The sequence below is a fragment of the Eptatretus burgeri genome, chromosome 2 (genome assembly GCF_056783735.1).
Source record: "Eptatretus burgeri isolate ZD-2024b chromosome 2, Ebu_testis_v1, whole genome shotgun sequence".
Classification (NCBI taxonomy): Eukaryota; Metazoa; Chordata; class Myxini; order Myxiniformes; family Myxinidae; genus Eptatretus; species Eptatretus burgeri.
The window spans coordinates 69,008,955-69,034,539 of NC_140962.1; the positions used below are offsets into that span (position 1 = coordinate 69,008,955).

The 25,585-nt window shown below is 45.8% G+C and overlaps 1 long non-coding RNA gene across 1 annotated transcript in view; it reads right to left on the minus strand.

The window, feature by feature from the left end:
• The window catches only part of LOC147032236 (uncharacterized), a 35,353-nt gene extending 13,502 nt beyond the window's left edge, over positions 1 to 21,851 (minus strand). Inside the window, exons 1-2 of the long non-coding RNA XR_015055095.1 lie at positions 21,624 to 21,851; positions 9,841 to 9,917 (exon numbers count right to left, since the gene is read on the minus strand). This is a non-coding gene — a long non-coding RNA (uncharacterized LOC147032236). The remainder of the gene's footprint in view (positions 1 to 9,840; positions 9,918 to 21,623) is intronic.
• Between the last annotated feature and the right edge of the window lie 3,734 nt (positions 21,852 to 25,585).

Consider the following 25,585-nt stretch of genomic DNA (forward strand, 5'->3'; position numbering starts at 1 on the left):
TAGATGTTGATTCCGTGACTTTTTTTTGTTGTTTTGGTGTTTAGGCATCGGTTATAACAAATCCAGAGGTTATATTTTGTAAAAATCGTTTTCCTCTTGGTTTCTTTGACTCGTTCCTTCCTGCAAGCCTTTTGTCACACCCCAGGGTTGCACTTTCACTCACCCCTGGGCGAAGGTATTTTGTGGTGGCCATGAGTGGTTACCCAAACAAGTAAACATCACAACACTTTAAATTGATAACATGAAACAGACTCATGCACTGGAATAGCAGATAAACTATGCAACTTAAATGGGAGGAATCGAGAGGAAAATGAGACAACAGGTGGCATCGGCTTGAGGATAGCCCGCTTAAATTGAGGAACGAGATGGTCGAAGCAGCTCAGAAGTGCCTGGAAGATTCTCATAGCAGAAGCAACATAAACATGGAGCAGAACAAGCTGTAGCCATAACATGCGAGGTGAGGAAGACTAACTACGGCCGAAGTCCACGAGCAACCACAACAGAAACCCAGGCAGGAACAGCCAACTTGACAGGCCTTTAAATGGTACATTTGCCATTGCACAGATGCTCCTCACCTTCACTCTCAGCACTGCCATTATGCCATCAACCTCTCCCAAAGAGATCTACAAATGCTCCTCACCTTCACGCTCAGCACAGCTATTACGCCGTCGCCCTCTCCCAAAGAGATCTACTGCTCCTTGTACTAATATCAAACATAATCGTCTCTGCTCAAGCTTGATGGCGAACTACATCTCGCAAGTCAAAAGCGTTCACACCATCCGTATACACTTTTCTGCTGCATGTAGTTCATACCATATTGTGCAGTCATTCTAAGAATATTAGGTGGTCTGACACCTTCACTAAGTAAAAATCTGATGACTCTTCAGTCTTCACTGCCCTGTAATGGTGCACTCTTGTGGAAGGACAGCCATTTTTACAGCATGATTACTTGCACCACACGTGAGCAGGTCGGGTACTGAGTAGTCAACAAATGACTTGCATTTGTTCTGGCAATATCACAGAAAATCCTATTATTTTACACACATGAACAATTAGTGACAAAATTTACTTTGTATATTAACCTACTCTCATATATTTTAAATTCTCACGTAATCCATGATGTGGATGTACTCTGTTGAGAATTTGAAGGCAGAATGTAACTGGTCAGGGTACTGACTTATTATTCTTTTTTAATTTTTTTTTTTAATTTGTGCTTCCCATTTTTACCTGAAACAGGTTGCAGGTCCACATGAGCTTCGAGTTGTTGTTGGGATTGATTTTTGAAATGTACACCCATTGGTCAAACAGCTGCCAGACCACACCCACATCTTTTGCTTGACTCCACCCACCATAGCACCCAGACAAAATGATATGGCCACAATTTTGATTCTCTGGTGGGCCTAACACATTAGGCCTATCAGAGGCTGATTATACACTGTCCGGCTTTGTTGCGTCATATTTCCATTGGCTTTATTTGTGTCGAGTGGTAATCACAATGGGGGACTCCGAGAAATCAAAGCATATGTCGAATAAAAATTATGTCAGGTTTAGTCAAGCCCATATGCCTCCCTAAAAAAATAGCGTGACATAATTTTTGCACAGCCCCATATTGTGGTTAAACAATCCATGACCGTGTGATGAATCAGCTCGTACTGATATAACCGTGGCGGAGGTTGACATGGATGAGATGTGTTGAGTTAATATTTTAATCGCACATTAAATGTGTTTCCCAATCACACTTTCATCATTAAAGAGTGCTTTAAATGCACATTTCCCAATCGGTCCATTACCGGATTTTGTTGCAGGTTGTGACCACGGTGTGGTCATTCATGTTTTTCTTTATGGGAGCGAGGCTCTTGGAAGAGTGAGGTACAACAGACATTGGGATAAGCATTAAGTGAATGAGCGAAGAGGAAAAGAGGAGAGGGAGGAGGGGAGCAAACACTGAAATCAGCAAGTAAGATGGTTGGGTTCGCAAAGGTTAATGAGGACAATAAAGATCAGAGGTGAGAACTGGAGATGACAAGATATGGCAGTGCACTGCTTACTTGAAATCTTGATCAGGGTCTCCACCATTCTCTTTGCCAGATTGTTTAAGCAGCATAATTCGGACAGTAGAAGCGGCTATATGTACTGTACAACTATGTCCAGAGTGAGAGAGAACAGAGTCTGGAAGGTGGTTCCATAGACGAGAGAAGTGAAGAATATAATAAATAGAAACATGGAAGAAACAGGCTGATAGGGACTTGCCATTTCGGAGTACGGTGTCAGCATTAGTAGAGCTAGAGTCCGACAGAATGGCTCAGAAGTAGTTGTCATCTTGTAGGGGAGGGCACGGCTTGTCATCATTGATGTACATGCCTGAGGCGATATAGGCACGTGCAGGAGTGGGTGACGAGTCGATGCACACGGAGTTTACAGCAGGAGCCTGCACATGAGCTGCATTGGGGTTTCTCCCGGAACGCATCCTTTTGCTGCACAGCCTCCAGCCACACCCCCATACAGAAAGCTGTGCCCACTCTCCCCCTCGTGCCACCTCCTGTCTGTAGCAGGGAACTGTTCATTGCTTGCCCGTGTCACCACTTCATCCTCGTTGCGTCCTGCCATGTGCAGTGTGCAGTCTTGGCAGCTTCACAAGTCCATCTACTGTGGTGTGATTGATTGGGCCCTAAGGACTTAAATGATACAGGTTCCTGTTCGTTCGTTCGTGGGTACGTATGATCGGTAGTGGGTTAAGGGGTTTGTTTTATTGTTTTTGATTGTTGTGACTGCTTCCTGTACATTCTTTTCCCCATGCCATCATTTTGTTTTTCATTCAAATACACTTGTCTTGGGGTGAATTCTGTCTGTAGTGGTTGCTTTATTTGGTGGTTTATTAAAAATCCATTATGGGGACCATTGGCCGAGGTCTCCACACCAATTAGAAAATCATGTCACATGACGTAGGTTTGTTCGGCCTCAGAATAGACCTGGTCACATGATGCTGCGCTTTTTCAGGTCATGCAAACTGCACTGTAACGCACTCTACAGAGTCTGGCAGGAAGATGTTCAAAGCGGTTGACCATTTTGGTCGCTTTGATGCGACCCACAGGAATCAAACTGGGCAACCGGAATGGTCCGATGGCTGTTTACAATGTCATGCATCTTCGGTCCCTTATTCCCTGCATGAAATAAATCCAATTTTTATTTTATTGCTATTAATTCTCAAATTGCGAAACTTCCACTTATTTTAATTTCAATTCTCAAATTGTGTGACTTCAATCAACAATCCATTGGTCGAGTGAAAATATGGTAAACTGGGCCACATTACGATTCTAACAGCTATTATTGGCCAATTAATGGCATTCATGTTAATGTGTGTGAATGATGTCATGTGGAAGGCTCCCATCCAGAACCCCAAGCAATTATTGGTGCCGGAACCGTACATGCTGGAATCTAAAGATTTCAAAGATTCATCCAAGGCACCTATAATTTCCACGTGATGCTAATCAAATTACATTGCCTCCTACTATATCCTAGTTGTACTTTAAAACCATGCTGATTAGAGTTGAGCAATTACCCAAATTATTTCTCCGGGGGGGGGGGGGGTTGTATACAAAGTTGAGGCCCGTGGAAGAGGTAGAATAAATCAGGACATAGAACAAAATGAACAGCAGAGAGGGAGAGGGAGAGGGATAGGGAGACACCAACAGCAGAGTTGAAGGCCAATATGGAGGGATCATGGTTCTGGGTTGCGGCAATCTGAAATAGTGGTGAATAGCTGTCTTGAAGACCTGGAGGGAAGAATGAGTGTGGTGAATGGAAGGTCGTGACGTGTGATCACATGATGCCCGGCTCGAGCACAGAAGAGATAAAGCTGAGGGTCGGCTCGGCCGCGGGGTTTTGTCCCTGGGGCATTGCCATTGTATGTCGCCGGCTAACTTGGTGCTCATTGAATGGTGAGAATACTGATTGATATATAATACTGATTTATTTTGCGGTGATTAGTTGCGCGTGTGTACCTTACTGCTTGTACTCCATACTGCGTTTGTATTTCCTGGTGTGCCCATAGAAGCGGCTCCAATCAAATGGAATAAAGCCTAAACTCTGAAGGTTCTTCTCTCGCTTTCATTACAATTTATTCCATTTGGTTTTCTCGGCTCTCTCAACCAACGATGGACAAGATCTGCAAACCAGAGAGGTTCGACGCAGACCCAAACGCGACTGACTCAGAAATGAAATGGTCGCATTGGTTCTGTTCCTTCTCACACTATCTGACCATCATCGAAGAGGGAGCTGACAAATTTGCCGCTCTCATGAATCATGTCTCGCCCAGCGTGTACAGGCTCTTCTCGGAGTGCGACACTTACGAAGCAGCGATCGACGTGCTGCAGGCGCTCTACGTGAAGTGCAAGAACGAGGTGTACATACGACATCTTCTCAACACACGCAAGCAAGCAGCCGGGGAGACAATCGATCAGTTCCTGCAAGCTCTGAATCAGCTGGGAAAAGACTGCAGCTTCCGGGCCGTAAGCGCCGAGGAACACCGAAAGGAAGCGACACGGGAGGCATTCATCCAAGGACTCAGATCAGCCCACATACGGCAACGCTTACTAGAGAAAGCGCAACCCACTCTTGACAAGGTAGTCGATCAGGCTCGAGCGATGGATACGGCTCAGCAGCAATCTGAGTCATTTGGGACACCGATGCTGCTAATGAACGCTGCTACGATGGGAACCCAAGGAACCCCACTGGCACAGACACAGCCAGACATAGGGGATGGAGAAACACCCGAGGAGCCGGATACCCAGGCCACGTCAAACTCCTCAGCAACTGCTCCGGTTGGTAAATGCTTCTTTTGTGGGTACAAAAGGCACCCTCGTCAAAAATGCCCCGCCAGAGATGCCACATGCATGAATTGCGACAAGAAAGGGCATTATGCCAGGGTATGTAAATAAACCCACTTCTGCGGCTCTCTACTCGCAAAATAAATTAACTGCAGCCTCCCAGGGGAATCTATCCAAGGCTGTCATCAACGTACGAATTAACGGGCATATGGCTGAGGCACTGATTGATACCAGTAGCTCTGAAAGTTTCGTCAACAGCTCGCTAGTGAAGGGCAGGAAATGGATAATCCACCCGACAGACAATATGGTATGCATGGCCGCCACCTCACTACAATCCCGCGTACGAGGGTACTGCAATGTTGAATTGGACGTAAAAGGGTACACGCATTGGGATGTAAGGGTACTGGTGCTTCGTGATTTGTGCGCAGACGTAATTCTGGGTCATAATGTCCTCAAGCAGCACACGAGCGTCGAAATACCCTTTGGAGGAAGCAAACCTCGTCTAATTTTAAATGCGTTGACCACCGCGGAGGTGACGTCCCCCCAGCTGTTCGCTAACCTGTCGCCGGTCTGCAAACCAATAGCGATCAAATCGCGGCGATATACCACTGCTGACATGAATTTCATCACTTCAGAAACCAAGCGATTACTGGAAGAAGGAATTATAGAACCGAGCGATTCGCCATGGCGCGCACAGGTGTTAGTAACCAGCAGTCAGAACCATAAGAAACGAATGGTTGTCGATTATTCCCAAACGGTCAACCGCTTTACCCAACTCGATGCCTACCCCCTGCCGCGCATAGACGAGATGGTCGAACGCGTGGCCAATTATAAGGTATTCAGCACCATCGACTTGCGAAGCGCCTATCACCAAATTCCCCTCCGAGAGGAAGACAAACCTTACACCGCATTCCAGGCAGGGAGGCGCCTCTACCAGTTCAGAAGGATTCCATTCGGTGTCACGAATGGGGTAGCTTGCTTCCAACGAGTTATGGACGACATCATCTCAGATGAAAACCTCAAAGACACTTTTGTTTACGTGGACAATGTCACAGTGTGCGGTAGGGATCAGGGGGAACATGATATGAATCTGGACAGATTCTTGAGCATTGCTAGAAAATATAATCTGACTCTCAACTATGAGAAATGCGTATTCTCGGCAAGGTCAATTGACCTTCTCGGCTACACAATAGCCGACGGCACAATTAAGCCTGATCCTGAACGATTGCGCCCGCTCCGTGAGCTACCACCACCTCAGGACCTGCAGACGATGCGCCGGGTGATCGGCATGTTTGCTTACTATGCGAGATGGATTTCGCAATACTCCGAGAAAATACATCCCCTAGTGCATTGCAAAAACTTTCCACCAGATGCCGCTGTTGTGACAGCTTTCCACAACCTCAAAGACGATATCAGTAATTCCGTGGTTTTATCGATCGATAGCTCGGTGCCCTTTGTGGTGGAGACCGACGCTTCAGATCACGCCATAGCTGCTATGCTTAATCAGTCTGGGAGACCCGTCGCGTTCTTCTCGAGAACTCTCTCTGGAAGCGAGCAGAGATACTCAGCGATAGAGAAGGAAGCGTACGCCATCGTCGAAGCGCTGCGCAAATGGAGACATTATTTGCTGGGAAACCACTTCACGCTCGTTACGGACCAACGATCCGTGGCATTCATGTTTGATGGGAAAAATAACGGGAAAATTAAGAATGAAAAAATTATGAGATGGCGGATAGACCTAGCTTGCTATAGTTACGACATTGTTTACCGGCCCGGGAGGGAAAACCCTGCTGCAGACACCTTCTCGCGGGTCTACTGCTTGGCGGTAATCAGTCAGGCTTTGCAAGACCTCCATGTGTCTCTTTGCCACCCGGGGGTAACCAGAATGGCACATTTCGTACGCAGACAGAACCTGCCCTATTCTGTTGAAGATATTAAACAAATGAATGCTTCGTGCCCTGTTTGTGCTGAACTAAAACCCAGATTCTATGGTGCGGCTCCTGGCAGACTGATCAAGGCCACTTCTCCCTTCGAGAGACTAAACATTGACTTCAAAGGGCCCCTGCCGACCGAGACAGACAACAGATACATATTCACTGTTGTTGATGAGTATTCAAGGTTCCCTTTCGCGTTTCTGTGCTCGGATATGACCTCGGGCACTGTCATGAAATGTCTGTCTGACCTCTTCGCTATGTTTGGGAAACCTTCGTACATACATTCAGACAGAGGGCCGTGTTTCATGTCGGCCGGGCTAAAACAGTTCTTATTAGAGCACGGCATAGCGACTAGTCGAACGACGGGTTACAACCCACAGGGTAATGGTCAGGTGGAACGTTATAATGGAGTTATTTGGAAAGCCGTAACTCTGGCGTTGAAATCAAGAGGACTGGGCCCCGAGCGGTGGGAGGTTACCCTTCTCGACGCTCTGAATTCCATACGCTCTCTGCTCTGCACGTCCACCAATGCGACTCCTCACGACCGAATGTTTACTCACCAACGACGTTATGTTGACGGCCAATCGGTGCCCAACTGGCTAACCCATCCCGGAACAGTGTTCATGAAACGCCCGGTACGACAAAGCAAGTATGAACCCCTGGTGGAAGGGGTCGAGCTCATCGATACTAATCCAGAATACGCTCATGTCAGGCTCCCGGATGGCAGAGAGACCACTGTGTCGGTTCGTCATTTGGCTCCCTCAGGTACTCCCCCCGCCGGTACACCACCATCTGGCACACCTCCCTCTGACATTCCCTCCCCAGGTGTTTCTCCCCCAGGGACTCCACCCGAGAAGGGAGACGGCGGAGCTACCGCGTTCCACCCGGGGGCGATCGGGGAGTCATCTCCGGCACGAGTCGAGGCTCACCAAAAGGATCGGAAGCCTCCCTCAAGTGAAACCGCCATCTACTCCCGGAGAGGCCGGCGAATAATACCCCCTCGCCGACTCAATCTGTAAAGGGGATTATCGGCATCCTCGATGCTCATGCTCCTATATGCTCATTACATCATATATCGATGCTCATTACCATGCTCCTACAACTCAAAATAATCCTCACTGCTTGGCATGTATGCTTCTGTAGTTTAGATAGTTCGCGTTGCTTGAAATGTATACTCCTGTAGCGCTGAAGTAATCCTGGTGCGTTAGCTGGGCCTCTAGTTACATTTTAAAGGCGGGGAAAATGTGGTGAATTGAAGGTCGTGACGTGTGATCACATGATGCCCGGCTCGAGCACAGAAGAGATAAAGCTGAGGTTCGGCTCGGCCGCGGGTTTTGTCCCTGGGGCATTGCCGTTGTATGTCGCCGGCTCACTTGGTGCTCATTGAATGGTGAGAACACTGATTGATATATAATACTGATTTATTTTGCGGTGATTAGTTGCGCGTGTGTACCTTACTGCTTGTACTCCATGCTGCGTTTGTATTTCCTGGTGTGCCCGTAGAAGCGGCTCCAATCAAATGGAATAAAGCCTAAACTCTGAAGGTTCTTCTCTCGCTTTCATTTCAATGAGATTGAAGAGAACGTGGAAGTTGGTTCCACCGGTGGGGGAAAAAAAAGAGGAATGAATGAGTGGAAGTCAATGGTGATCCTGGATTTAGGTAGTTTCACCAGAAGAGGGTTGATGGTGGACTGTTAGAATACCTGCAGAAACCTAGGAGGGACAAAGCATGGAAAAAGCAGAAGGTGCAAGACCAGAAAGGTCTTGAACAAGAAAGACAGAGAGACCACCGACCTGTCTGCAAGGGAAAAGTGATTGGCCCATATTCTCAGCTTCAAAGTGGGAGATTCCACTAATCTTGAAGGCCTTGGTTTCCACAGCATCAAGCTCAGCAAAGTGTGAGGCAGGAGTGCCATCCCAGAGGGGAGAGTAGTACTCCATCAAGTTGCAGATGGATAGGAGTTCAGTTGTGCAAACGAAGGACTTTGTACAATGAAGGATATCAATCAATAAGCTGAATGACTAGCATGGCAAAAATGGCAGCAACTCAAATGTACATGGAGCCTTTGAGAAATAAATATATTGACGACTGACAAGGACAGATGGCATAAGATCCTGGACATGAACAAGACAAAAGGAAGACAATAAAAATTAAGTGGCTGCAAACTAAAAAAAACCCTCATCAGCAAACACTCAAAATCACATGGAACCAGGTCATAGGATAGTGTGCTTCAGGACCATAACGCACTGGGCAGTCAAGAACTTTAGCTTGCAGCATGCATGGGAGGATGGCAAGAGAGCAGACGTGATGAGGACGAGCAGCACACCCCAGAAGACACAGCAGGAGAGCGAGCTCGAATGAGTGACAAAGTCCATGAGGACCTTGTTATGCAGGGTGAGAGCTTTTATTAAACACCCCTGGACCTTCACAAGTTTCAGCCCTTGAAGTCTTCCCAGGAATATTGCAATGGCTGTTACCTAATGACGGTCAGCGCCTGTGTCAACACAGCCAAATTGATGGTTGTGAAGGCGGCGCCATCTCTCCACGTTGGTAGCCAGAAGTCACACCTTTTTACCGGCCTGAGCCTAGCTTGAGGTGGGAAGGCCTGCATTGACTCCTGACTTGGTTTGACTCCTCCTGACAGGCTTTGACTCCTGACTTGGTTCTCGGCCTATTCCATACACAGAGAGAGCGTGTGTATTGGACTTTCTTCATATCTATACATCTACATACACCAGGCCCATCTCTCTTGCAGGCCATATGGGAGACAACTTATCCCAACACGAGTCCTTAATACATGGTAAAAGTCCTAAAAACTACATGAAGCACAATGGGCGATAATGCCTCAAAACAAACTATAGACCCTACACAGACGTGACTACAAGAACCAATGCATTAATTGACCCTTAAAACGTGATGATACAAGTGTCAAAAGTTTTGGCATTTAATATCATTGGTCAACAATATCAGCTCGAGGGGATGTCGCTGTACACACATGCCATGACTCAGCTTGCTGGTATAGCAGGGTTTTCCACAATAAGTGGCATCAACGATATATTATATTGCCTTTTTAGCTCACCTGGAACGTAGTTCCCGGGAACTTATGGGAAAGCACGTCGTCAGTGCATCTGTCCACAAACACTTGCAACTTCTTCTCTGAAACGACACACACATTTTTGATGAAACTTCACCACCACCATCATCACCTGGCATGTACCAAAGTTCGTTCATGGCATTAAAAATAAAAAAATAAATAAATAAATAAAATCGGGGTCTGATGGGGTCTACAGAGGGAGACTACGGGAGGGTTGCCCCCACCCCCCAAAATATGTACTTGCTATAACATTGGTTCATTGGTACATTTTGCTGATTCAGTCCCACATTGACTTCCTCCTCAGTATCATTATTCTCCCAGGTGAGCGCCCAATGGGTATAGCTCCTATTTTTACTCCTATAATCAGTTCATATTGGCTTTGCATTGATAGCTCACTGTCGACTCCTTCTGAGTACTGTATGTTCAAACTTTTTGTGGGTTCGTCACCCCACGCGTCCTTGTTTCTCAAGACTGTGCGGGGTAAGGTGTTCTATGAATTATCTAGTTATTAATGTGATATCTGCAAAACAACACTTAAAGTGGCCAATTTCCTTACACATGCCCCTTTAAGGTAAAGCGTTTATTGTACTGTATTCAAAATGGACATAATTGACAAAATTGAGGAATGAAGACAAATGCCTGTCTCATTCTAGAGCGACAGTTTGAGCAAACCATGCGGCAAGTTGACAAGTTGAACTATTTCCTGCAAAACAAGGATTAGCTATTGAGGCTGCATGTGTTAAGCTCAAGTATGAATCCTCTGTTTGCAGGCTTCTCACACACTTTTTACAGCATTGGGAATCCTTCCATCACAGGCAATGCATTCATCATTCAAGCGTTGGTGGGCTGAGTTCCACCTCATCCAGTGGAGCGAGTTCAGAGATTCCCATTGTACTGTAAAAAATATGTGGGGAACTCTGGAGAAGAGGGTGTAATTGCTCGGATGGCCAACATGTGATAATTTTAAAACAATAAACGTACCAAAGTATATTTTCAACAATCTCTACTACCAATAAACCCATATTGTTGCGGGTTAGCCGCAGCAAGGTAAATTGACTGAAATCTGTTACAAACCAGCTGGCCAGTTCGACTGGAACTGGATCGAGTGTAGGAATTTGCAAGATGTTGAGAATGCAGTCAATAACAGGCCTCTTTGCGAAAGACACCAACATCCACCAACTACTGCAGGCAGCTGGATCACCAGTTTTAACATCGGCCCAAGAGACGGCACACCAACTGAGCAGTGTGACCACTCGGCTTTCTTCACAAGATCTTGGCTATTCGTTGTTCACCTTGGCGTCTTGGTTTTCTATAGGTTTTCTTGGCGTATAGGTTTTCTATTATCATCGCTTTTCCGAAACCTTGTGAATTCTTGGCTTTTTTTCATTGGCTCACCTTGGCATTTATGAAAATGAGTGGTCACACTGCAACTGATACAACAACCCTATCAGTGAAGCACCACTCCAACAGTTTATAGCCTGGCAAAAGGAATCGAACCGAGATTACACAGCTCAAATTTCATTGTCCCAACTGTGCACCAAACTGTAAGACAAAAAAACAAAAACATTTTTTTTCAACAAAAGAGCCATCATATTGGTGATGAATATGAAACCTGAAAGTGATGGATGTGCGTTTCCTTTGACTGTTTCTACTGCTTTCAATTTGATCACTCGACCGCAGTGGTGGCTGTTCCACATGTTTCACTCTGTCCTTTGAAGTTTCTCACGAGGCATGCTTTCTCTTCCATGTTTGTCACCTTTGGGATCCGCAGCAGCAGTGCAGCATGCACATCCATTGGGAAGGTATGTGCTGAGCAGGGCAACTGATCCAGGTGCTCGAAGCAGCCGGTGATGAATGCGGATGGAGTATAACAAGTTGTCAGAATATCAATGTATGTATATCCAATCCTCTATGGAAAATTAATCAATATATTACTCTCATGTGCAACTTCACCACAACATTCCCCCCACCCCCATGCACATGATTTGGCCACTCAGCAATGTCCAAATATGGCTGCTTCCATGGACATGAATTTTCTTTACTGTCTGTCAAAAGTTATTCAATAACCTTGTTATATGGCTGTCGTGAAAAAAACAGTGACTTTAGCTTGGTTATCATTCGTTATCTATCTGTCGATGGAGGAGTGAATTCTGTCAAATTGATTTTATAAAGCTGACTTGGCTGTGCCTGAATGAGTGAGGGTAGAGAAGTTGCAGGTGTAACCCGAATCATATTGAGGTTCCTCCTGCTGACTCCAATGAAGTGTTTGGTCTTTCATTTGATTATTCCTTTAACATCTTCTCAATAAGACACGAAATACAACACTTTACCCCAGGAGAGGGTGCACGTGCACACACACAATATTTCCAACACACACACATGTATATATATATATATATATATATATATATATATATATATATATATATATATATATATATATATATATATATATATATATATATATATATATATATATATATATATATATATATATATATATATATATATATATATATACACGACCGGTCAGAAGTTTGAGAACACCCCAATTTTTCCAGTTTTTACTGAAATTTAAGCAGTTCAAGTCCAGTGAATAACCTGAAATGGTACAAAGCTTAACGGAAAACTTCCAGAGATTTGAAAAAAAAAAGTTTAGGTTACCAAAACCTGAAAAATAATGTAAATTTCAGAGTTGTTAAAAAGGCTCTTTTCAGGGAACAAGTAATGGGTTAGCAACTGCAGCTGTTCTGCAGCAATGGAAGTAAATTAAACCTTGAAAGTTGATGAAAACAATTCCGACAGGTGTCCCAACTTTTGTTGATTAGTTACAAACCCTCTGTCTGTATAAAAGCAGTGTTGGAACAGACTGTGTTGCTGCACCCTCTGAAGCATTATTTGGACAATATTGCACTGCAGGAAGTAGTATATTGCTATCATAATGGCGAGAAAAAGACAATCAACAAAGGAAGACAAACAGATCATTATAACCCTTAAAAGTGTAGGTCTTTCCTTTTGAGAAATTGCAAAGAAAGCCGAGGTGTTAGTGAGTACAGTTTCCTACACCATCAAAAGGCACTTGGAAACTGGAGGAAACTCTGACAGGAAGACGTCTGGTAGACCCAAAGCCACAACACAATCAGAAGACAAGTTTCTGAGAGTCAACAGCTTGTATTTTTGGTGCCTCACAGGACAGCAGCTTCAAGCACAGCTTAACACTCGTCGAAGTAAGGAAGTCTCAGTTTCAACTGTGAAGAGAAGACTTCGAGCTGCAGGTTTGACAGGTCGAGTGGCAGTAAGAAAGCCATTGCTAAGATGGCAAAATAAGAAAAAGAGGCTTGCCTGGCCCATGAAGCACTGCCAGTGGACTACTGAAAACTGGAAAAAGGTCTTGTGGACGGACGAATCAAAATTTGAAATCTTCGGTTCATCATGCAGGATTTTTGTATGCCGTCGAGTCGGCAAAAGGATGGTTCCTCAGTGTGTGACACCAACTGTCAAACATGGAGAAGGAAGCGTGATGATCTGGGGCTCTTTTGCTGGATCCAGAGTCAGCGACTTGCACAGCGTGACTGGCACCCTGAACCAAAAGGGCTACCACAGCAATATGCAGTGCCATGCAATACCCACTGGTCCACGCCTAGTTAGTCAGAGGTTCATTCTACAGCAAGATAACGACCCAAGACATACCTCCAGGCTATGTCAGAACTACCTTCGAAGAAAAGAACAAGACGGTAGGCTTCAAATCATGGAATGGCCAGCACAGTCTCCAGACTTAAACCCCATCGAGCTGGTTTGGGATGAACTGGACAGAAGGGTGAAAGCAAAGCAACCTACAAGTGCAACACATTTGTGGAAACTTCTGCAACAGTGTTGGGAAGAACTTTCCGAACAATATTTGATTTCCATTGTGGAAACAATGCCACGAGCATGTTCGGCTGTTATATCTGCAAAAGGAGGCTACTTTGATTAGTCAAAAATTTAGATTAAATTTTGTTCAACAAAATGATTTTATGATTTCTTTTTTTATCTGCAATTGTTTATTTGTTCTTTGCTTTAATTTCAGAGTACATTGAAACATTAAACTGCTAAAATTTCAGTAAAAACTGTAAAAATGGGGGTGTTTTAAAACATTCGACCGGTAGTGTACATATATATATATATATATATATATATATATATATATATATATATATATATATATATATATATATATATATATATATATATATATTTGGCCTCCTCTGAAGAGAACGTTTCTGCAGCCACTTATTGTAACCGCAAGGCCTTTGTTGCTGTGACATCTAAACTGTTAAAGAAAACCATCCAACAGTTTGATGGTGACAGCACCAGGTGTCTTGTGGTTGCAGTTGTTTGATCAAAACTTTTTGAACATCTGAAATAAAATACAATCGGTACCTTTTGGAACAATTTGCAACATCATAAGCTGATTTTTGATTATGTCATCCCTGCAATTGCCTTTGTCGCATCTTCTCAAGTGATGTGAGAAAGGAATCTTTGAAGAAACGGATGATGTCAGTGGAGTATCCAAGATGTTTGTGAGGAAAGTTGGGATCAGATTTTGCAGCTGATCATTCATTCAGGTTGAATCATTTAGTGGGGGACTATACTTTGGCTCTTCTCCTTTGAGGAATACAAGTCCACAGATGTTTACATATTAATCGTCTTCACAAAGAGGTGTCTGAAATAACAAGCCAAGTTCTCCAGTTGGCATTATGAAGACAACACTTATAATTCAAGCTGAATAACTTGCTTATTTATAGAAGTCTTCTGCAACGCAACACACACACACACACACACACACACGCACACACACACACACACACACACACACACACACACACACACACACACACACACACACACACACACACTTTTTCTCTCATCCTCTTTCCTTCCCTCCATCGGATTGGATGTCCATCAGAAACAATAAATGTTGTGGACCCAACATTTAGAAAGGCTCTGTGATTGAAACCTTGATGATGATCGATTCCAATCTGCTGATCTGGATGGCCATTGAATCAGACAGGTCAGTAAACTGAGAGATCTCTCTCGTTCTCCATCCCATTCTTCCCCCTCCATCCATTCCCATATTCTGATGCAGACTCTTCCCTCTCTTCAGACCTTGAAAAAAAAAAAAAAACATAAGCTGGTCAAACACTTGGAATATGTCATTCAATCCTGACACATCTCACACTCTCACTATCTCTCTCTCTGAAAGGCCCGTTGGGCAAACCCTCTCCGACTCCCCCACCCCCTCCTTCCAATCTCTCCACTTTCTTAGAAATCCTCTTGAGCAAGTTCAGTCATTCAAACTCCTGGGTCTCACCTCTCTCTATCGAGTGCAGCCTGTGGCTGCTGGTTGCATCATTGGTTGGGATGCGGCTATGCCGCTGATGCAGTGTCCCCCTTACCAGTACACTGGTACTCATTTTGCCAACCTCGGAGGGATGACAGGCTGAGTCAACCTCCTGGTGTATTTAAATTCAGCGCCCAACAGGGCTTGAACTCAGGACCCCAGGATCCCAAGCCACCACCAGGCTATGGGTCTCACCAATATCAGCCATGATCTCTCTTGGGCAAACCACATTTCAAAATTGGTCTCCAAACCCAACCACAGATCATCATACAAAGTCCTAAAAAAAATTGTATACACTGTCAAGGCTCATATGAGAGCTAACACACAACAAGAAAAGCAGGAGACAAGAAGTGCAGGAGAGGGAAGGAAAAAAAAAAACAGTGGAGAACAGAGACAAGAGATCTGTGGAAGGGAGAGGGATGGGGTGGGGAACACAGGATAAACAAGATAGACACTACAGAGACTTTCAGGAAGGAAAGCAGGGAATTTGAAGGAGGTGGGTTTGGGGTGGATGAGCAGGGGTAGACAAGATCATGGTTTTGGATGGGGGAAGATAAGAGGTGGTGGTGAACAGCTGTTTTGAAGACATGGAAGGAGGAGAAGGATTGAAGAGAGTGTGGGAGTTTGTTCCAAAGGTGGGAAAACAGAGGAATGAAAGAGTGAAAGTGAGCAGTGATTCTTGATTTTGGTAGTTTCACTAGAAGTGGGTTGCTGGCAGATCTTGAGCGCCCTGCGGAAACATGGGGAGGGGGGGTACATATTTCAGACAGAGCAAGGGGGGGCGAGGCCAGAGAGGAGACAGTAGAAGACAGAAAAACCACCGACCTGCCTGAGGTGAGAGAGTGAGAGACCCAAAGACTCAGCCTCATCGTGGTGATACGAATTATCCTAAATGCCTTGATTTCCACAATGTAAAGCCGAGAAAGGTGAGAGGCAGGATTACCAGCCTATATGGGAGAGCAGTATTTCATCAGGCTGTGGACAAAAGCTTTGTATGTGATCAGGAGCTCTGGTGTGCAAAGGAAGGACTTTGCATGACGGACGATGTCCAGTCGGCGACTGCCTTTGGAGGCCAGCTTGGAAATGTGGCTTTCCCAGGACAGATCATGGCAGATAGTGAGACACAGAAGCTTGAATGAAAGGACTTCTTCAAGAGGATTGTTGAGAAAGTAGAAAAGGGGGGGTTTCCAGATGGTCCTTTCGGAGAGACATAGTGAGTGTGAGATTTATCAGGATTGAAAGACATGTTCCACGTGTTGGACCGGCTTGTGATTTTATCCAGATCTGCAGAGAGCGAAGAGGTTGCTGCTTGCCAATCTGAGTGATGACAGATGGTACAGCAGAGGTTGTAGACATCAGCAAAGAGATATAGAGGATTTTCCAGAGAGTCGGAGAGATCATTGATGAAAACCAGAAAAAGAACAGGGCCCAGAACGCTGCCTTGAGGAACTCCAGCCTGGACAGGAAGAGGGGATGAGAGACCTCCATTTCGGGCCACACGTTGGCTGCAACAGGAGAGGAAGTCTGCAAGCCATGAGTGGAGATGTACTTTGATACCACAGGAAGAGTTTGGTGAGCATGGCAGGGTGCCAAACCATATCAAAGGCACCCAATATGTCTCGGGAGATATCTCTGATTTAATGTCTGGCGTTGAGGATCTCCATCCATTGTTGGGAGAGCAGAAGCAGCATATCCAGGTAGAGTGACCTGTTCTGAATCCAAATCGATGATCGGAAATCAGGCCATTGGAGAAGAGAAAGGATTGAATGTCTGAAGCGATGATGGATTCCATAACCTTGCTGATGATTGGTAGAAGGTTGATTGTTCTGTAGTTGCAGGGATCTGTTTTTGCACCTTTTTCATGCAGAGCGGTAATGTTTGCTGATTTCCAAGCAGACTGCAGATGACCTTGAGCAAATGAGAGGGAGAATAGAATGGAGAGAGGGTGAGCAAGCACAGCAGAGCAGGTTTTTAGGACACGTGGGCTGATGCTGTCTTGACCGGTTGCAGAATCTGAATCGATGTTTGACAGCTAGCTCTCCACTTTGTCAGGAGAAATGGACACAGAGTCCAGGGACAGCTGGGTGCGACTGGGTAAGGTGGGTACAGAAAGCAATGGGTTTGGGACACAACATTTAGAAACAAATACAGAGTTCAGGCATTCAGCCTTTTCATGTGCGGTGTCAGCAGTGCAGCCATTTGAGGTAAGGGAAGGGATGGAGGGGGAACATACACCAGAAACAGACTCAACTAGATACCACCAGGATTTGGAGGAGGGAGACAGGTTTGAGAGTTTAGACTTGAAATTAGAAAAATGTTGTTTTCTGGCTCTCCTGAGGCTAGACAGACACTTCTTACGAGCTTTGTGGAAGGAACCGAGATTGCCTTCAGTTGCATTCGCCTTCCATTAGGCGAAACCAAGTTGTTTCAGGCAAACTGCCTCGCCACAAGCTTTAATGTATCATGGGTAGGAGAATTGAAGACGAGATGAGATAAAATCTGTGCATGAGGGAGAGCAAGTTTCTCTGAAAGAATTCCGAGGATGAGTTGATGTCGGAGGACGTAGAGATGGGAGACCAGTCTCGAAGTTTGATGGCTGCTTGAAGTCCCTGCCAGTCGGCCTGAGTGAGATGCCAGACTTGACGGCACTGAGGTGGTTCTCTCATAACAGCCAGGTTCTCTAATAACATGTATGGAAAGATCTGTCAGGTTTGAGTGAAGATCCCAGATGTTTTAGGTCCACACTGTTAAGGAAGAGGGAGGGGAGGTTTTTGGTGCAGGGAAGGGGGAAGGTAGGACAAGGGAGGAGGGGGGGTGGTAAGGAGGTTTATTGAAAGAGTGTGGGGTATTGCAGAAGAGCTTGGGGAGATGGCCGAATTAGGAGGCAGTGCCTTATATAAAGAGAGTCTGGCCACCTGGCTCGGCAGGCGCCATATTGCATCCCAGCCAGCGTGATTCTGGCTATGCAGGAGCAGATGCGCGGTGCGATATGAATGGGCATTTTCCTTCTTACACAAAAAAGTAATGGGAGTTTCGACTTCAAATTTTGAGCTTTGCTTGAAAATAAGTCGCTCTACAAGATGGTGTATTCTGGATGCTGATAAACCCACCCAAAAATAACTGAGGTGGCATAATACCGCAAGTCGCATACTGAGGACGGACTAATCTATTTCTTGACTGTACAAGATTTCTTGCCTGAATCTATGGAAACCTATGTATCGCACGAACCACAGAGGCTAGAAATCTAGCGCAAAATTGACCAGTTCAGCAAAGCCAACCATGGTTCGGAGAGCTCCTCAGGATGAATTAAAAGAAACATGACCCAGAATTACAGAGTACAAGATTCATAAAACGGCAAAACGAAAAAGTACGGTAGACGGCTATAGATGACCAGGACGGTAAACTGCTAAAACCGCTACAGCAATAGCGCTCATAGCAATCACCCGTCCATAAGGGGTTAAAAGTCAAAACCATCATTGGTTCTTCTCCATATGACTTGACCCCTTCAGGACGGGAGGCGGCTATAACCGCCAGGCGGTTATGGCCGCCTCCCGTCCTGAAGGGGTTAATACGAACAACTGACACCAAGCTCAGTTCTACTTAATTTTTTGAACACGCTCTCGCGGGCTCTTGCTGCTGAGTTGACTGGCAGTACCAACGTTTGCCTGGCTGACATGGATCGAATTTTGCGCTTTGGAATAGATGTACAGACGCACAGTGAAAAACTTAGTCAGTAGCTTCATTTTCAGAGCGTGGCAGTCGGGAATATCAACTGAGAAAGCTGACAGATGACGGACAAGTTTTTTCAACCAGGTTATGCCCATTTCACTGGTCCTGCATCATCCTGAACTGCTTCTCTCCTTCTCTGAACAGCTTGAAAGCCTCGTCACTGCAATGAGTCAAAGCGCCTTCTTTGTACTCCTTCAGTCTTGTTATCGCCTCACGACTGCACTGCGAAAGAGACTTTCGGCGGTCCTCCGCAGCTTCCAGGCAAGTGGTGCAATGTGTCCAGGATTTGGAGACGGAGGAGATACAGTAGCCAGCCAGGTAATACAAGCTACTCTGTTGGGCTTTGCTGAGAAGATCAGGAGGCAGCTCTCCAATCAAATAGCTGAATGTGTCCTCGTCACATTCATCTGGTGTTACCGGTTTCTCTTTCGGAGTGTCGAGGAAATCCGCTAAAAATGACAGGTCACCTTCGACATAATTACCGGACGCGGGACACTTCAGAAATTACGTCACTGTTATGAGCCTGTCGGAATTCCAGCGCGTTTGGGACAGGATTCTTGAATCGGACGCACCCAAACAGGTTCTCGAGGCAATCCTGCATGAGTCTGGATGTGAGCACAAAGTGGTGTCCCCTGGCCAGCAGTTCTCTCTGAATGTCGAGCACAGACGAGGCTGATAATATGACGCCGGATTGCCATGGCTTGCACGATTTGCCACATTCTATCCCTCCGAATCCCACCAGCGTCTCTTCAAGGTGCCGGATCGCCTTCTCGTAAGCACACGTATTCGCTTTACTGGGTGGGGTGACGGCTGGACATCAGGTCGAACCTGGTGTTCATAAAGTCCAAAAACCAGGCAGTCGTTGTCAAAACCTTCGTTTTCCACCAGGTAGTGCAGCCCAGCACTGACCGACTTACTAAAAAAATTTCAATGCCTTTCCCACTTTCATTTTGTCGAAATGGGCGGTGTTCGACACCATTTCCATGCCAAGATGGGGCGTCAGTTTCAGATCGTCATTGACCTGAAATGTCACCAGTTCCTTGATTGCCCCCAGGCTGACGACATTTGAAGGCAGATCATGCCTGGAGACAATATCAGCACCGAGCTTGAATTCGTTCCCATTCACCAGACCCACCTTGACATTCTTGATCAGTGCGGTACGTCGTACATGAAGTGTAGGAACCTGCCCGTCAGTGCATGGGTGGAGAATTCGATTGACTGTCACTGCGTGCTTCGAACTAACCAGTCCGAAGTTCTTGAACATTGCTCGATTGGCACTACCCATGTCACATGTGACTGCGTTGACGTGGAGCCCAAAGACATGAGCCTGCTGTACGATTTCAGTCACAAGTGGCTGGAAGTAGGCTCCGTTCACCAAATTTCCCGTAAAATGATGGGCAATTGTTTGCTTCCATCTGGAGGTGATGCCAGCCAGCATGAATACGAGGGCATGAGTTGCAGTGCCACCATGTCCTGGCAAAGTTACATTTCCGCGCAAACTACTGGATGATCTGTCGAACTGCAATCCCACTTCAATTGTCATTTCATCCAGCGTGAGGCAGCACTCACGCTCCGGTTCCTTCATGGTAGCAACCTTCAGCTGGAGGAAGTCGAACACTTTATAAAGAATACCAGGTTCCATCGCAATAACCTCCATCTTCCGTCGTAACGAACGAAGCGATGGCAGCGGCTGGTGTTGCGACAACAGGACTTCATAGTCGGTGCTGCCACATGCAAAGCGGAGTTGCAGAGGCTTCTTGTAGGTTTCTGCTGACCACCGAGTACCCCTTGTGCTGAGACGAGACGGCTTGTTGATCTGATCGAGGTTTAAAACTTTCTGGACATTCGCCTTTAGAGTGACGAGCTCCCTAGCTTGTTTGCGTTTGTCCCACTGTGCCTCATATAACCGCCACGAGAGAGACCACTTTCGCCTCCACTGCTGCGATCTTGGTGTCGTAGTCAGGACCCTGGTCGGTTTCAGCCGGCGTTACAGGGGCATCGGAGGCAAGGTAACGAGTTGGACATCTTGGTTGTCGCCGTCATTCACAGGCATGTCTTGTTTTGCGTATGTGTGATCTGGGACGGGCTCCTTCTGTGGTGTCGTCTCGTCATGGGGTCGTTTCCTCGGCTTCCTTTTCGTGACGGGCACAATATGCGGGAAGACAGTCGGGACGGCATTGTGCTTGAGTGGTCTTGAACCATCAACCCTCCAGTTTTCATACTGACTGTCGTCGAAATGCTTCTGAAAAAACAAAAAAAAACCGGAAAATTGAAGTACGTGTTGACAATCAGTTCGAAGTCGATGAAAGTTTCCAAATACGACTTGCAGTCGAGAACCCTGGGACGGGAAATTCCTGAGATTCCCGGTCAAAATGTGGGAACGATTTCCAGAGAAACTTACGCCGGGAATTCCGGGGAAATGTACATCAGATAAAGATTAGAAATGAAAAATAGTGAGTGGCAGCAGTCATCCAGCGACGTTGTCAGTGCATTTCTTTCCACTTGACGACCATCGTCAGTTGAAGGGATTGAATTTTACGGGAAAACTGCAAACACTATTTCCTAACCTAATATGGGTAAAACCAATGTAAGAAAGTTACTTACGGCTCGTGGTGTCTATCGGATCGGATATATTACAAATCTGGTGTTCACTACTTACCACACAAAGGGAGGCATTATCGTGTGGAGGCCGGTTCTCCCTTTTCACATTTACGGCCCAACGGCGACGTCTTTCCGGGTCCCTGGGGAGGCGGTGCGTTTTCACGCCTTGCCCAGGACGCACAGCACAGCATTGTGTCATCAAAAAAAGTCAAAATCTGAAGAGAAAACGTGAAAAGACAAAAAAACAATTCGAATTTCGCTCCAACATTCACTCGCGCTGAGTTGGGCTGCAACATGGCGTCAGCAACGCACGTGACCGGGTATTGACCAATCAGAGCGCAGCATGATCGAGACAAGACTGAATCGTTGGCCAGACTCTATATATGGCACTGGGAGGAGGTAAGGCTCTGTGATGATTGGTTGAGGTACTGTGGGGAGTAATAAGAGAGGGGCAGAGGGTGGTTGAAGATTGTATGAGGTGGAAAAGAGAGGGTGAGGGAAGGAGACACCTTTGTGGATGTGATGGCGGGGGGGGGGTGGGAGGGAGAAGGGTGAGGAGGGGAGCGATGGGAGGGAGAAAGGGGAGAGTTGAGGTAGAAGGGTGAGGAGGGGGGGGAGTTTTTGAGAAAGGTGAGGGAAACTTGGAGGGGGAAGAGTGCGAAGATTGCTTTGCATGGGAGGGTTGAGAGGGAGGCGAAACGATAAGAGCAGGCACTGCCAAGGGGCAGGAGGGCGATGGGAGAGGGGTTAGAATGAGACTTGGTCGAGGTATGATGAAGAAGCGAGTGGGCAGGGGGAGGTACAGGATTTGAGGGATTGGGAAGAGGAGAGGTGTGCTGAGAGGAAGGAAGGAACATGTTTGTGGTGATGAGTGTACTGGTTGAGAGAGTGAGATATCTGTTCAGTTATAATGGAGCCCACAGAGGTTAGAACACCACATACTTTGGGAAAACAGAGGAGGAGCTGATACTGAAACAGAAGACGGTGAAGAGGTGCCGAGAGCGGAGGTAGGATGAGGGGCAAGATGGGAGGTGTAAGGAGAGGGGATTAACAGGTGAGGGGTTAGGAGGAGTTCGATTCAAGGAGGTGTGGTGAATCGGCACTGAAGTTGGAAATAAAGGACGATTGATGGAACACGAACATACATTGCAAATTGGGATTTAATTTTTTTTAGTCAGAGATGCGTTTAAAGACATTACGTGAGGGACGCAATGAAGGAGAATTATGAGAATGGAGGAAAGAAACGTTGTTGCAGTTGGACTTTGTTTAAACATGGAATGAAGGAAAGAAGAAGAACAAGAAGAACAACAAGAAGAAGAACAAGAAAAACAAGAAGGAGAACAAGAAGAAGAACAAGAACAATCAGAAGAAGAAGAAGAACAACAAGAACAAGAACAAGCAGAAGAACAAGAAGAATAAGAACAAGAAGAAGAACAACAACAACAACAAGAAGAAGTTATTATACAATACCGAGAACCACACGTGTGAAAGAGGAAGTTGAAACATTTTAAGAGACTGTGTTTTTTGTTCTTTTTTCTGTTTTTTTGATAAAGATTACATAAGATTCGGTGAAGGAAAGGTTGAAGAAAAATCGTGAAGTTGTTGGTGAATTTGGATTGGGAAATGCAGAAGGAAACTGGTAGTTCGACGAAAGTTCCAGGAAAGTTCCAGGTGTGCCTTTCTTGGGACACCTGAACTAACATCCACTGACAAGGCCTTCATCCACAGCTTAATGGAGTACTGCTCTCCCCTCTAGGCTGGCGACCCTGCCTTACATCTTGCTTTGCTTGACTCCGTGGAAAGATTATTAGCTTAGGCCTTGAAGATTATTGGAATCTCCCGTGACGAACTGAGTCTGTGGGTCTACCACTAGATAGGTCGGTGGTCACTCTGTCTTTTACCACCTCCTTTCTGGTCTTGCACCATGTGCTTCTTCTGTGCTTTGTCCCCCCCCCCTCCCCAAATTTCTGCAGAGCTCTTGCAGTCCACCATCAACCACCTTCTGGTGAAACTACCTAAATCTAGGATTACTGCTCACCTCACTCATTTGTTCCTCTTTTTTTTCCTACCTGTGGAAAAAACTTCGACATCCTCTTCAATCGCATTCTTCTCTCCAGGTCTTCAAGATAGTAGTTCACCAGCATCTCAGATCGTCCCCAATCCAAAACCATGATCTTTTCTACCCTCATTAACTCCAACCAAATCCTTCCTCCTTACACTTTCCCAGTTTTCCCTTCTTGGAGTCTCCTTCGGTGTCCATTTTTTCCACCTCATGCATGCGTGTTTTGCGTCCTGTTTTTCTCTATTACGTGCTGATCCATTCACTGGACTTTCTCTTCCATGAACCTCAACTATGTACAGTGTACACAAATCTCTCTCTCTCTGTTGCTCTCTCTCTCTCTCGCAGAACACGAGGGCGAACTCTGCCTTTAAGCGGCTCAAAGCTGAACACATTTCTCCTGCTACTGATACAAGTGTGGGGCCCTGATGTTTCTTGAACAGGCTCAGTCATTCCACATTGCCTGTAAATCATGGTTCATAATTATCATCTGTGTTGGAAGAAGTAGCAATCTTCTCGTAACTCTTCAGGGTTTAGTGGACTTAGCAGCTCGAGTGGGAATATCAGCCTGTGATGCGAGGTGAGGAAAACAGCTCTGGTGTGATTGGGCGGCGTAGCGGCAGGCGGGCTGAGTTGAAGGCATGCCAGGCTTGGTGTGGCATTCATGTGTGCAATGTAAAAGCCGCAAATAATATGAAAGAGCGAGTCGCAAAGTCAGCAAGGTAAAGAATGTGAAAGAGGGAAGAAGAAGAAAGTCGAAGAGGAAAGTTGGAAAGATAAAGAATGTCTGAAGCGAGGTTTAAGTGAGTGAGTGAAGAGGCAACACAAATCTTTCTATCCATGTGTGAATCTGTCCAAAGCTCTCAATCTGTGTGAAATCCCTCACTTCTCTTCCTTTATTGCATTCCCTCCTCCCTCGTTCCATCGCTTTGAGGCACCCCATTGGTGCTGGGCGAGCGGGGGTGCTCGGCCAATTAATATCCATTGCGCAGCCGCCAGCACAGTACCCCATCTGCTTCAACCATCTCACGGATACGGTAAACCGACCTTGGGCATGAAGATCAGGCCAGGGGTGAGTGTTGTAGACAGCATCCATGGTCTTTTGATGAGCCGTGTCAGCCTTTTGGAGTTATCTGGGCCTCGTCCGTGACCATACTTTACCACCTCTGCTAAATACTAAATCTACCGCACCGTCCAATGTGGCCTCGAGTTTGTCATGTGGAATGTTCCTGTACAATGTGGACCAATCCTAAGATGTTCGACATTTCGATTTACTCCTCCTATTGGATGTTCAGTTGATTAATTACAGTTCATCCTTTTGTTCTTCTGCAATTCGTTTATTTTGAGAGGAGCGTGCACAACCTTTGGTTTGTCACTCTTCCAATCCCACCTGTTAGGATGATTTTTGTTGTTTACAACCTGAATCTTTATGGAGGGAATGTTTACATTTTCCATGATTGCAAACATCTCGAGATCGCACCCCTTTGTTTATCGTTGAAGATCTTTCCCTTCTTTACTCAAATGCAAACATGATACAACACTTGGTGGTTCTTTTAGTTCTGATGATGTGGAAGTTTACCGCACACCCCCTATTACAGTATTCTCTCCACAATCATCATCTTTATCCATTTATTATCAAATGTCATATTGGTTTATTTACTCATAAATACTTTAGGTTCCTCTTTTTACATCCCATGGTCGATCATACTTCCCAGATGTTGGGTTCATCGTTCTGGTTCATTTGCTGCAATGATTCTGTGAATGACTTGTCAAACCTCGAATGTATTGATATTAATTATACTGCTATTAATTAAACTAGTGCGGGCCCGTAGGTGCGTGCCAGTATGTGCAGCTTCGTGCCTGCAGTATCAGGTCCCCAGCATCAATTGTGACGTCATATCAAACGAAGAAGAAGAATTGTGACGCCCCTCTTTCTCGCCCCCCCTCTCTCCCCTCCTCTG